The 13,852-nt window shown below is 43.0% G+C and overlaps 1 pseudogene; it reads left to right on the plus strand.

Annotated features, from left to right (window-relative positions):
- Nucleotides 1-2,210: 2,210 nt before the first annotated feature.
- The window catches only part of LOC124622815, an 80,575-nt pseudogene continuing 68,933 nt past the window's right edge, over nucleotides 2,211-13,852 (plus strand).

Here is a 13,852-nt window from a genome sequence, read left to right on the forward strand (position 1 = left end):
TGGCCTTACAGAGGTTGTCAGGAAGGGGGCAGTCGTTATGGAGAAGGGGGTAGTGGGGAGCAGGATGGGAACCAGTAAGATGATGGAAGGCAGACCAGTACTTGGAGGAGTTGATATGGAGGGTGGTGTTGAGTCATATGCACGTCTGGCGCCAGTCCCGGCGTTTCTTTGCTGTAATAAGGTTCCGTACATGTCGCCATATTTGCCAGTGGTGTTGGAGTGTATTCCCGTCACAATTGCACAGGAAGGGACGATAGAGGCGCCGGGATTCGCGGAGGAGTAGGACAGCATGTGGAGGGAGAGTGGGACAGTGGTGGTGGATGGTTTTAGTAGGAGCATGGGGCTCTACAGAGTCAGTAATTATCTTCTGAAAGAAGGACAAGGCATGGATGATGTCGTCAGGATGGTGATAGGTAAGAGGGTGGCTTTCGACCTGTAGGCATCCCAGATGGCACAGAATTAATAATGGATGACTTTGGGAGGGGCTACAGGGTGGGAGCAGGGGGGGGGGGAGGTGGTGAGTAGACATTATGGTGAGAATGACGGAGAGGTGATCACTACCTGTGGGGTCAAGGATGTCGACGGAGGCACACTCAAGGAGGTTGGCAGAGGCAATGACAACATCGAGGGTGGTGTCACTTTCGGGACAGGTGTGCTGGGGAAGGGGAACAAGGTCACCTTGGACTGTGGAGAGGAACTGATGCCACCGTCGAAGGGCTGCAGTGGAGTGGCTATGGATGTTGAGGTCGGTGGCAATCACATAGGTGGAGAAGGTGCGGTCAATGTGGGAGATGAACCCAGAAGAAAGAGGAGCAGTGGAGTGGACATAGATGGTGGCACAGGAAATGATGAGGGACAGGAAGACGACGCTGAGGATAAGGAGTTCTGTGGAGTCATTGAGGAGATGTTGTGGCTGGATGGGGATATGCTCAAGGTGGCCAATCGCAACTCCATCCTGCGCACGAGGACCAGGGACGTCAGTGTGGTGGAGGATATAAGCAGAGGTGCGAATAGAATGGTGGAGAAAGGTTTTGTTCAAGAGGAAAGAGTCGATCTGGTGATGGGAGAGGGTTTGGCTTTACACTTATGAGAGTCAGAGGGATGGGGGCCATTGCACGTGTTAGAGGAAGGAGGAGCAGCGAGGTTGGGGTAGTTTTTAAGAAAGTGGGAGGCTTTGCAATGGGGACAGGTGGGGGGTTGCTGTTTCAGGTGGCTGTCAGGTGATTGTTGTACATGAGGCATCGCTGGCAGAGGTAGGTCGGACCAGAGGCAGTGTGGATATGGTGGGCAGAGTGGATTTCCAGGTTCAGGTGGGATTTTAGTTCTGGCAACACCTCATCCTCCATGATCACGGGGCTGAGTTTGGTGATCATGGTGGTGTATGTGGGGGGAGGGGAGACAGGGAGGCTGGTGCTGAGGAGAAGAAGAGAGGAAGGGTGTAAGAGATGGATGGGGGTCAAACATAACACATGGGAGTTTATGGAGGACATCTATATGAAAGAAGGATGGGGACTTATAAGGACTGAGTCCCTACAGGGAATGAGTTGGGGTATGGTGAGGGTATGGGCATCAAGGAACTTAGGATCTGGGGTAGACAGGACAAATGTGTGGAGGGTGGGGGCTGGGGTATGGGTGGCTGGAGGAGAGGTGGTGTCCATGGAGATGATGGGAGGAGGTGGTGACATTTTGTGGGAAGTGGTGGGAGCAGAGTCGGTAATGACTTGTTTTTAGAGTTTTTTGGAGAGTGTAGCCTGGGAGGAGGGGAGTGGGATAGGGAGGTGGGAGGTGGCAGATCCTGTTGGTGTAGTGCAGGTGCTGGGAAAAGCAGCTGGTTCAGTGGTGGCGATGGTGGCTCGGTGTGACGTGATGTGTGCAGGGGATGCAGATGATGAAGTGATGGGGGACTGAGAGAGAGGAAGCTGACCACCTCAGGGGTGGCAGCAGAGGCGGCAACGGAGGCTTTTGTGAGGGCAGGGGCAGTAGTGGAAGCTGTTGATGGTGTGGAGGGTGGAGGAAGGGTGTAGAGGTGGGGGTACACAGCATGGGAGGAGATGGGTATTGGCTGAGTGGGAGAAGGGGAGGGGAGGTGTAAGGAGGGCGGCCAGGGGCGGCACTCCAGCAGGAAGTGACTGTGGAGGTATAGAGGACAGTGGAGGTGGACGAACGGCGACAGACGGACAGCAGGCGGTGGCAGCGATGGACGATGGCGGATGGACGGCGACGGTGGCGGATGGACGGCGACGGCTGGACAACAGGCGGCGGCGACGATGGACAGCGACGGACGGCCAGCAGGCGGCGGCAGCATTGGACGGTGGTGGACGGATCTGGGGTTGACAAGACAGCAGTCAGCGGCGACGATTGACGGTGGCAGACGGACGGCGACGGCTGGACAACAGGTGGCGGCGAGAAAGCAGGGAGGCACGCTTGCGGATGGAGAGACGGCAACAGCAGCAACAGGCTGCGGCGATGGTAGACGGACGACAGCGGCCGGCAGACGAAACACGCAGGCAGGCAGGCAGGCAGACAGAAAACATAATATCAACGGCAACTAGCGCTTCGACGACGTATATTACACCCTGAGGGTAGCCCAGGCTCTGGAGTCTTGTGCTGCCGCGCCGGATTAACCGAGCGGTCTTGGGCGCTGCAGTTATGGACTGTGCGGCTGGTCTCGTCGGAGGTTCGAGTCCTCCCTCTGGCATGGGTGTGTGTGTTTGTCCTTAGGATAATTTAGGTTAAGTAGTGTGTAAGCTTAGGGACTGATGACCTTAACATTTAAGCCCCATAAGATTTAAAAAAATTAAAAAAAAATAAAAAACGTCTTGTGCCTTCGAAGGAGGGGATCCAACCCTCTAGATGACGTGGACTGGTGAGGGTTCCGCTTTTATAAGCAGTGGACAGCTTCTCATTGGCTGGACGACGGCGCGGTGAAAACGGCGCGTACGGAGGTGGCGGCCTATATGTCCATAGATTTTGTTTGAACGCTTTATCCAGTGTTGCTTGCAGCACAATCGATCGCAACAGGCGGAGAACTGCGAGGAATGTAAGAAGTCTCCCTCTGCGCTTTTGCGTTATCAACTGCGTGCTTCCATGCATTGCTGAGTGCATATCCAGAGTCTGTTGAAATTATTTTAACATAGTCTAATTTCAACTGCTTCCCTGATGACAGAGTCGCAATAGTTTGAAGCGTGAGCAAGTAGTCTTGTTTCATCGAATAAAATCTTATGTTTATTTAACTAACTGTGCACGGCCACCGCTGACTTTTCTAGATACCCATATTTCAGGTGACGCAGATGCTCCACATAGCGATCGGCAACAGTTCTTCTAGACTGGCCCACATAATTTTTGCTACACTCGCGAAGAATGCTGTAAATTCCCGGTACTCTCAGGCCGAGATTATCTTTCACGGCTCGCAACATTTCTTTAATCTTTCTGGGTGGCCGCAAGACTGGTCTGATTTCCTGACGGCTCAGGAGTCTATCGATTTTGCTAGACGTTGCACCGCAGAATGGTAGCCGCGCGATGTGTTGGTCCACTTGATCTGTTCGAACAGCGTCCTTCTTAGGTTTCTTCGCCAGAGTAGATCTGATATCACGATCAGGATATACATTTTTTCCGAATACCGTCGTGAGATGGTTAATCTCAGAGCCGAAATAGTCCTTGCTCTGTGTACCAAGGTATTCAGCATAGCTCTGTTCTGAGCTGGGTGGTGGAAACTATGTGCATTTAGATATAAATCTGTATGCGTCGATTATCTGTACACAGAATATCCGAGTGTCCATCTGATTTTCGCTCCACCAGCACATCTAAGAAGGATAACTTCCCATCCTTCTCAACCTCCACTGTAAATCTTATGTTCTGGTGTATACCATTCAAATGATTAACAAACTGCTGCAGTGCCTCATTGCCATGTGGCCAGATAAAAATGTATCATCAACATACCTGAAGAAGCAGAATGGACGTAAGGGAGCACTGATCAACGCTCGTTCTTCGAAATCCTCCATGAAAAGGTTAGCTATGGCTGGTGACAGTGGCGAATCCACGGCTGTTCCGTCAGTCATTTCATAAAATTTTCCACCATACAAAAAACAGGTGGTCATCAAAGTGTGTCGAAATAATTTCAGTATTTCAGGAGAGAAATGAGCAGCCAAAAGTTTTAATGTATCTTCCACCGGTATCTTTGTAAACAAAGAGACCACATCTAGGCTTATCATGTCATTCGGGCCTATACTCATCTGCTTTATGATGGTAACAAACATTTCTGAGTTATTAATATGATGGCTACAGTGGCCGACTCTAGGTGCTAATAATTTGGTTAAGTATTTTGCCAACCGATATGTAGGAGACCCAATAGCATTAACAAAAGGTCTCAACGGGACCCCATCCTCATGGACCTTGGGTATACCATGTAACCTGGGTGGCCTTGGTGCTCTTGATCGTAGATTCTTGACTAGTTCTTCTGGGAGGTCAGAGTTCTTCAGTAGCTCCCCTGTCTTCCTGCTAAGTGCTTCTGTGGGATCCCGTTTAAGAATCCGGTGCGTAGTATCTTCCAATAATAAGGCCACTTTCTTATGATAATCTGTAGCGTTGAGGATAACTGTGGCATTCCCTTTGTCGGCTGGTAGCACAACTAATTCTTCCACCTTCCCCAACGATTTAAATACCAGTTTCTCCACTCTGCTTACAGTGGCCTCAAGAGGCTTGGCTGTTGCTAAAATCCGACTAGTCATCTGCTGCCTCTTCAGGAATGTGCAGAACCGCTTGTTCTATTCCATTGATAATCTCGGCCACTGGTAGTCTTTGTGGAGCTGGAGAAAAGTTCAGTCCCTTACTGAGAACCGAGATGTGGCGTTATCAGTTTCCTTGTCGGAGAAATTGATAACAGTGCGATGTGCGTCGCAGGATCCAGAAATACCTTTTCCACAGTTAAGGCGCACAAATTTATCAGCCTGTTTTGCTGTAGTTTTGCTTAAATTAGCTCGCTGATGTGCAGCCAAGGTCATGTCTACCCATTCCCAGTCCCAAGGTGACAAAACCGTAGACAAAAACAGATGGCAACTATATGAGGAGCGAGCATTAACATCCAGTTCATACCTCGTATGATGTATCCTCTCCCTGACGATCGCATGACTTGTCTTCCGCAAAATTCTATTCACTGCAGCAGTTCGGATGTGATGTTTGACAACTGCGAAATTTGGTACAACCTCCTTGTCACGACAACGTTGTAGAAAAGCCAGATTACTCAGCAACTGTGACTGTTTCAAGCGCAGCTTCTCCAGCCGACGAACGCTGCGCGCTACATCCTCCCCGTAGAGGAAACTAATATGACTACGAAGTCTTTCGCGACGGAGTCCTTGCATAAAAAGTTCTCGGTTTACTTGCCGCGTCAAATTTAGATATCACAAGTTCCAATACTCGGCGCCTCCACCAGAATAATGTCACGTTGAAGAAGGTGTAAGTAGATGAATGACGAACACTAACTTCACTTAACGAGGGTTTATTCAGCACTTGCACATACAAGAGCGCAGAGCGAACTGCCTTCTTCCAGAACACATATGGTGTATATACAGGTACAGAACATTCCAGTACAATGATTCTTGACATTTGAAGATACTTTTAGAACGCACTCTAACCGAATGTGGAAATTAAAACTTCACAGTTCAGGGGAGTTTTGAACTCACGACCTTTCATGCAACAGTCTAGTATCATAACCACTACACCAACATTTCTGCGACAATATAAATATGTCGAAGTGTATAAATAAACTGTAACTCTTCAATGACCTATAGGTTTCGTTTTGTATAAGCTGTATATGCTGCTGTTGCGGGGAAAAGAAAGGAGTCAGCGGGAAGATGCTTCTGTTGGAGCACAAACAAAGGGTGAATATATTCCTCTTTAAAATATGAAATTACAATGAAATCCAGACCATTAGCTGCTTACAGGCGCTGATAAATATGCCCGAAAGAACAGATACCATCTTCATATATCTTCAAAATATTGTGACAGATATGTCTGGAACCAGCTGCTTCAATCCTCACTCCACCTTAATCGCCAAAAATTTTGCATTCGAACATATTTTTGCGCAGAAAGATAATACAGTGACGGTGGAAGAGAAAGGAGACAGCGCCAGTGGGAGAGAAAGAGAGAGAAGACAGTCACGATGGGAAAGAGAAAACGTAAAAGAAAGAGACATGGATGAAGACAATAGCAGTGGCAGCCAAAGAGAGAGGAGATATTGATGGTCAGTGAAAGAGTGTGCCTGTAAAAGAGAAAGAGAGATTGGTGGAGATAGGAAGAGTGGGATCAAGAGAGGAGGTAGTAGAAATGAAAAAGGGAGATGATTGGAATTCATATATAGGCTTGGCGAAGAAGCAGGTATACGGGAGGGCGCATTTCGGACCTAAATTTTAAACATGTGGATGTAGGGGTAAAAATTAGTTGGATCCCTCTTACCCCTGAATTTTTGAGCTAAAGGGTATGGTGCAGACAATGGCAGCGGTAAGGAGAGACAAAAGGAAACAGTGTAAGTGAGAGGGAGACAGTGGCCGTGGAATACACTGTAAGTAAATTTGAGAAAAGAGAGACACAGACAGTGGCAGTGAGAGTGAAATGCTGCTTATGGAGGCTCCACTACAATGAGAGACTGGCTAAAAGAATTTAAAATATTCGGTGTCAAAAGAGCACAAACATGTTGACATGCAATTTCTTTGGCTAGGAAGGCGGAATGAGGCAGCTGGTCGATATTTTTTGCCTTTCCCGCTGGTTTATGCTATGGTTCTACATGTTGCATGAGATGTTACCAGCGGAATTCGAGCGAATGAACTGTTGTTCATGCAGCAGTAGGATGAATCAGAGCACACGATAGTAGACACACTTGTGTCATACAGCCACTATTAACGGTGCTAACTTCGTTTGCATGTTGGCTGTAGAGTTGTGGTGTAATAGAAAAAAATCGAGGAAATTATGCAGCCTGTGACATTGCATTGTATTTAGAAAGCGAATTCCCCCGCAAAAATGCTGTGAAGTGCTTCGATACAGAATAGATAGTTGATATACGAGTATCTGAGTCACTGTTCCTGATTTTCTGATGTTGTGGAGGACGAGAATATGGACATAACTTGTTAGTAACGTACTGTTTGCAAATACTTCGTTCTCTACGCAAAAGCCAGTCCTCGTCCCTCAGATACTAGATACGTTTCTTTCATCTGTTATTCTCACCATGGAAACAACTAACTACTGAAGTTAGTTATTTACTATTGCTCACAGAATATTATTATTACTACAGGATTAATCAATACAAAGATTAATTAATAACAACATCTTGTTGTATTCCTGTTATCCTCCGACAAGCCTCTTTATCCATCGCATCTTCCTTGTCGATGTTGCGATGTTCCATTACTCCATTTATGTGGTCTATCCAAGAACGTCGTGGTCTTCCGTGCTTACGTCTGCCGGGTGGTTTCCATTCATAAACCTTCTTTGGCCACCGATGGTCTGGCATTCTCATCATATGCCCGTACGATTTTAATGATGTTCTTTCAATTCTATCACTGTATCATTTGCCTTCATTCTAACTCTTACTTCATCATTAGTTTTCTTTCGAGTCTTGATATTCTGGCACTCCTACGCAAATAATCAATTTCCACAGCTATTCTTCTGAGATCCGCATTTAAAATCCAGTTTCTTTTCTTGCTATTGGAAATATTCTTATCCCACCAAAAAGAATTCATACACCCTAACACTATTCTGGTTTGCTCTATTCCATATTTTACTTCTGTATAGCCCAATCCATTTTTATTAATATGTGCCCCTAGATATTTAAATTTCTCTACCTGTCTCATGACTATCTTGTCATTGATGTGTACTTCAAATCAAGCGTCACTATTCACCACCAGTTACTCTGTTTTTGTTAGATTCATTTGTAGTCCCCATCTGTTATATTCCTGACATAATCGTCGTATCATGAACTCAAAGTAATAATCATCTTGTGCTATAACAGCTTTATCGTCAGAAAAATTTAATGAAAATATCTGCATATCGTTGACAGCGATTCCCATAGCTCTGCAGCTGTTCTTACAATTTCGGAGAGCCACTTCTATATATAAATTGAACAAGATGGGTGGCATACTGCAGCCTTCTCGCAAACCCTAAGTGACATTAATAGGTTCTGATAACTTTGAACCTCGTTTAATATGTACCACATTATCTCTGTACATTTTAACAGTTTGTAAAAGGTGATCATCCATACCTATACTTTTCATAGCTTCCCACAGCTTAGATCTAGGGACTGTATCGTAAGCTTCTGCTAAATCTACCAAGGCAATGTGTAGCTCCTTCCCTACTACTATAAATTTCTCCAATAGTTGTTGTGAGACAAATACGTTATCTGTACACGATCTGTTCTGCCTAAACCCGCTCTGGTCTTCCCCTATATGGTGGCCAACATTTTGTCTCATTTTTTTCAAACATTATCTTCCCAAAGAAGCGGCTCATTGTACAGTTGAGACTAATGCCTCTATAGCAGTTTGTGTCTTTCTATTCCCTTTCATGAAAATAGAAACCAGTTATGACTTTTTAAATTCTGAGGGAATTTCAATCCTTTTACAACAGTTGTTCATCAGGCAGGTTATTCCTTTCTTCAGATATCTTCTTCCAGCCTTCGATAATTCAACAGGAATGTTTTCTGCGCAATCCACTTCCTCCATATTAATGTTTATATTTCGATCTGTTACTTCCATCTCCTCTTCCTTCCCTTGCGTGTAATAAGGGTTGTCTTCAACTGAAAGATCTGCATAATGCATTTTCCATTTCTTTAAGAGAATTGGGTTCTCTACTGCTTTGTTTACTGGTGTTTTCTTCATACTGGTAATTGTCCTCCACACTTCTGTTGTTTCTGATCCACTTATTAGACTCTCAATTTCAATACGTTTCTGTTCCACATCTTGTTCTTTTCTAATTTAATTCTGTTTCTTAATTCGTAATTTATTGTCTGGTAATTTTGTCTGTACTGTAGTGATTTAATTGATAACCATTTTTGTAGAGATTTTTCTTTTCCCTAATCAATATCTTCAGGTCATCAGACATCCATTGAGGATCCCGTTTACCTAGACTCTTACTCTCAGTCGCTAGTATATGAACAGAAATTTTTGTTAGTGCTTTTTTAATATTTTCATTTTCTACTTCAACATTGTCATCTTCTGGGATCGCTTTAAGTTAATTTTATAATCTACGTTGAAATAAATCCTTGATGCTGAACTGCTTCATGGGAAAGAGCTTATACCTCGCCTGCTGTAATTCCTCATGATTGCTGTGGTCAGCCGCTTGTCTTGTTGTTGATGGTTTTCTCCTAAATAGGTATGTCAGCTGTGGTAAAGCAAAGTAATGACCAGACCCACAGTTGGCTCTCCGCATGACTCTACTGTCCTGAACTACCATTTTTGGCAGTTGCTTGGTAATGACGTAATCAGTTATTGATTTCCGCTGTAATGATAGTCTCTCCCATGTATATATGTGGACATCCTTATGTGAATAGTGTGTGTTCAGAATTTTCAAGTAATATTGGTTACAGAACTCTACAAGGTTTCCTCGAGAACTATTAATGAAATTTTCTCCATATCTTCCTACTACTGCATCATTTACTTGTGAGCCAACCCTCGCATTAAAATCTGCTGCTGTTATTACTTCTTAATGCTTTTTGACTTGGTTGAGTAGATGGTCTAATTTCTGGTAGAAATGGTCTTTGGTTTCCTGTGCTGCGTCGTCGTTTGGTGCGTACACCCCTATTATAACTGATTCAATGCCATATAACTTGATGGTAACAGTGACAATTCTTTCGCAAATAAATGCATAGTCCTTGATGTAAGCGTTCCGAGCTTTGTTAATTAGAACGGAAAAGCCTGCTTTTGCTCGTTTATGTTTATAAACTCCAGACCGAAAATGGATGAAATTTTTAAATTTCTCATTCCCTTGTCCTTGTCTTTTTGTTTCTGACATAACAGTTATGTCCACCTTCAGTTGACTAATTTCATTCTCTATTTCAGTGTGGTTATTTATCAGACTTTGAACGTTCCATGTACCAACTCTCCATGTCCTTTTCCTTGCCAATAATTGTCGTAATGATTTTCTATCCGATTTCTGAGGCCCCGCTTTAGATTCTCGGGCTTGTAGAAGTTTTCTGTGGATAATGGAGTTTTGGCACATTGACCTAGCCTCCAAATTGGAGCACCAGGATTTGATATCAGGGTTTACTCCCTTAGGAGGGTTGGCTTCACCACGCCTATAGAGATCCCCCTTCCCTAGGTAGGACATATTTCGTCTGGCTCTTTCGTTGAGGTCGGTCCGGCTAGGGTGACTCTGCCAGTAGCTACGCTACCGCCAACATGGCCCTCAACTTCGCTGGAGGACGCAAACCCTCCCGCCCGGTACTGAAGATACCTTCGATAAGGCAGTGTCCCTTGGAAGGTTTGGCCACAGAATATCTTCCATTAAATGTGTTAATTCTAGACTTTAAAATACGCAACAGTGACTTCCTAAGAAAGTGGGGAAAGACAGGTTCTTTACCAGAGAGCGGACATTGAAAGTTAAATTTGCTGCCTCCAATAAATAATTTTTTTCGGAGCACACTTTCTGTGTTCTTATTTATGATTTGAACACAAATTTTCTATTAGAATTAGAGCTGATTGCTGCAGCTTCAACATTAAATGACATCTGTAAATACATCTGCAATTTTCGTTGTAATTAATTGTAACAGTTTCGAAGAAATAAAACTGTTAGTAGGGCACTTGCTTGTTGTGGTTTTGCTAATGTTCCAGATTTCACATCATTTCTGCAAATGAAGACCCTCAGCGCTTTTATTACTATATACAGCTTTCGTCACCGCAATGTAAGTTCAGAAGGGCACATTAGTGGACACTGTTTCATTAAGAAACATGTTAGATGGATGTTCTCTGTTATTTCAGAAAACTAGATTTTGTTATTATGATACACCATCCATAATTTTATATTACAAGAAAGATTGTTTGCATTCTAGTAAAACAAAAAAAAATTCGAAAGCCATGTCACCATTTTCCATTGTGGCTTTGAAAGAATTAACAAGCGAATTGCATGAATCGTGAATGGATATGCAAAGCTCAGATGTACCAAACAAGAATACTAGTGCGAAGACGCTTTCGTGGAGTACGAGAATAAAGGAATAGTAATAATTTGGTTTGAAAAGTAGTTATCAAGAGACATGACCACCACAGCTGCGAACTGAAAGATAGCTCAACTATGACCTACACGGCAAGGCAGAAAGCTGATATGATTGACAAACTTGCAAGTTGGTCTTCAGATGCTACACAGTAGTAAATATTGTAAAACTTATGTAAACTACATTTTAGTTTTTAATTCGGTTTGAATTTAATTTCACTTCATTTTAAAACAAATGGTTAAGTATCATACTGATTTATGCACTGCCTAAATGTCTAGTGCTAGTAATTCTGCGATGTGGAGTGTTCTGTCCCTACTAGTTCTATGGCCTGTTCACACATTTCAGAAAACAGACATCAGCGCACTCATATGTAAACCGCCATGAGTCGTGCAACGGATTGCATGTCGTAACCTACTTGCCTTTAACAGTGTCAATGGTTTTTTGTGAGACTTCCTTTCAGGAAATGTTTCAATGACAGCATCAGAGTCAAGTTGACTTTCCGAGATTCCCAGTCTGTGAGACATTTCTGATGCATAGTTGATCTGAGGTGACTTTCAATACGAGGCAGAGTGCTCTTTCTGCTTCAGTTTTAGTCATTAGAAGAGCGTAAATAATGTCGGAAACAGACTTAAAATTTTAAGGGCGTGCATCTTATTCAAGAGTTGTAATGGTTTCAAAGAAATGTATCCAAACTCTTAACTGTGAATTGTTTCCAAATATTTAATTTCGTCTATTAAATCTCTGGTGACGTCATTCCACTATTCATTGTAAATAACTTGCATGTCTCAGCGACCTGATCGTCAATCTTCTTTGAGTATTTCCATAAATCCCAAACGTTTCATTCAAATTCCTCACTGTTTCATATCGGGTTTTCGAGTTCGACATTAGACTGTTAATAACGCCATAAATCCATTTATCGTGAATAAATCTTCTGAATTCACATCTATCACCTCACTCCTGGTTTCATCATGAAGTGATTTCCTCTTCTTAGTGTACGCCTGCGGTAATTCAGCATCAACACCATCCGCACTGGCAACAACTTTAGATCAGGTAGAATGGCATCCCAATTTACGCGGAGATAATTTAAATGATTTAATAAGTTCCCAAGGTGTCTTACCGCAACATTAATGGTAGTTTTTCCATCTTTTAGTAATTTATTCCTCCACGCAATTAGTACCAACAACTTTAGCGTCTATAATCCTTTGGATTAAACAATTGAATAATATTATATAATGCAAAACACCGTGTACCACAGAAAGTGTTTCAGCTGGCAAGTTTAACTTATTGAGAATCTTATCCAAGCGAGCTGCAATTGGTATGGCAGCGTCTACCAGAGTACTCTAAGGGGTATCAGACATGAAATATAAAGAACGTCCAACACACTGTTTCACAATTTCTCTTCGTTGTGGACTGCTACTGAACAGAGCGTAGAGATGTTGAATCATTCCGAAAACTGTATCTGCTTCTTGACAAGTCTCAGCTGCGTGGAATCCGTATCAGGCTATGGCAAACACATCAACATGCCACTGAAGTAAATATGTCTGAGCTGATTTATACGAGTCTCTATTGTTACTTTCGTTATCAAAACCTTGTCCACAGTATTCACTGATAGGAACTGAGTGTTTGATATGTGTTGATCGAATTATACATGCAATAGTGATTGTTGTTTTGTGAGTGCAGTTTAAGAGTTCCAAAAATCGTTCATATTGTCCTCGAGATAAATACGCCGGATAAATGTTGTTTGTTCAGTATGACTTGAAACAGTAGTTGCATCAACAATAATTAAATAATACTTATCTTTTTCTCTTGGTTCCGAGATGACATCCCTAACATTATAGGCACAACTAGAAATAAATTCATTCTGAGAATCAGTTGACACACAACGCAGTTGGAAACACTTTCCATATTCTTCTCGGCCTGCTACCTCTCTATTGTGTTTTGCAAGAAGTGACTCAAGAGCTCTCGTATTCCGTGGAAATATGGATCTCCTATTTTATGAGTTTAACCTCTAACGACCATGACTCTTTGACCATGAAGTAGTGCAACTTTCAGTAACATTAGAGATCCCGTGTAAGTTGGCTATCCTACAGACCAACAAAATAGGAACATTATCTATTTACTTATGTGCATCAGCATAGCCAACGTACCTCCTTCATGTCACTTCATTTCTTCACTCTTATGCTTCTTCAAGGACAACTTTATACAAATTGAAATAGTATGTTCTGTGGTTATTCATGAATGCAAAAATTTACTGTGTACTCGATTTTCGTATAAAATCACCTTGTAATGGAATCAGAGGTGCCGCATCTTCCAATGTTGCTGGTAAACCTACCAAATTATAACGACGTTTCATAGCTGTTAGCGTGTTTATTTGTTGGGACTATGCTTTGGTAGGATTTCCAACAATGAATAAGGAAACACATTTTCCGCTCCATCATAAAGTGCTTTTAGTGTACTATATCTAAAGATAACATTTTACGTTCACGGTTAAACACGAAATAGAATTGTATCAATTGGCTTGTATGACTGATAAACCTGAAGAACTGAGCTGAAGAGGACTAGCTAGATAATGTTCTTTTATTTAATACATGATAGAAAATTTACAGTATCAGTCGTATATGTGCCAACTGAGCACCCTGAGGGAACCGAACCTTCAAATATTTGGGG

This window comes from Schistocerca americana, chromosome 7 (genome assembly GCF_021461395.2).
Source record: "Schistocerca americana isolate TAMUIC-IGC-003095 chromosome 7, iqSchAmer2.1, whole genome shotgun sequence".
In the NCBI taxonomy this organism is placed as follows: domain Eukaryota; kingdom Metazoa; phylum Arthropoda; class Insecta; order Orthoptera; family Acrididae; genus Schistocerca; species Schistocerca americana.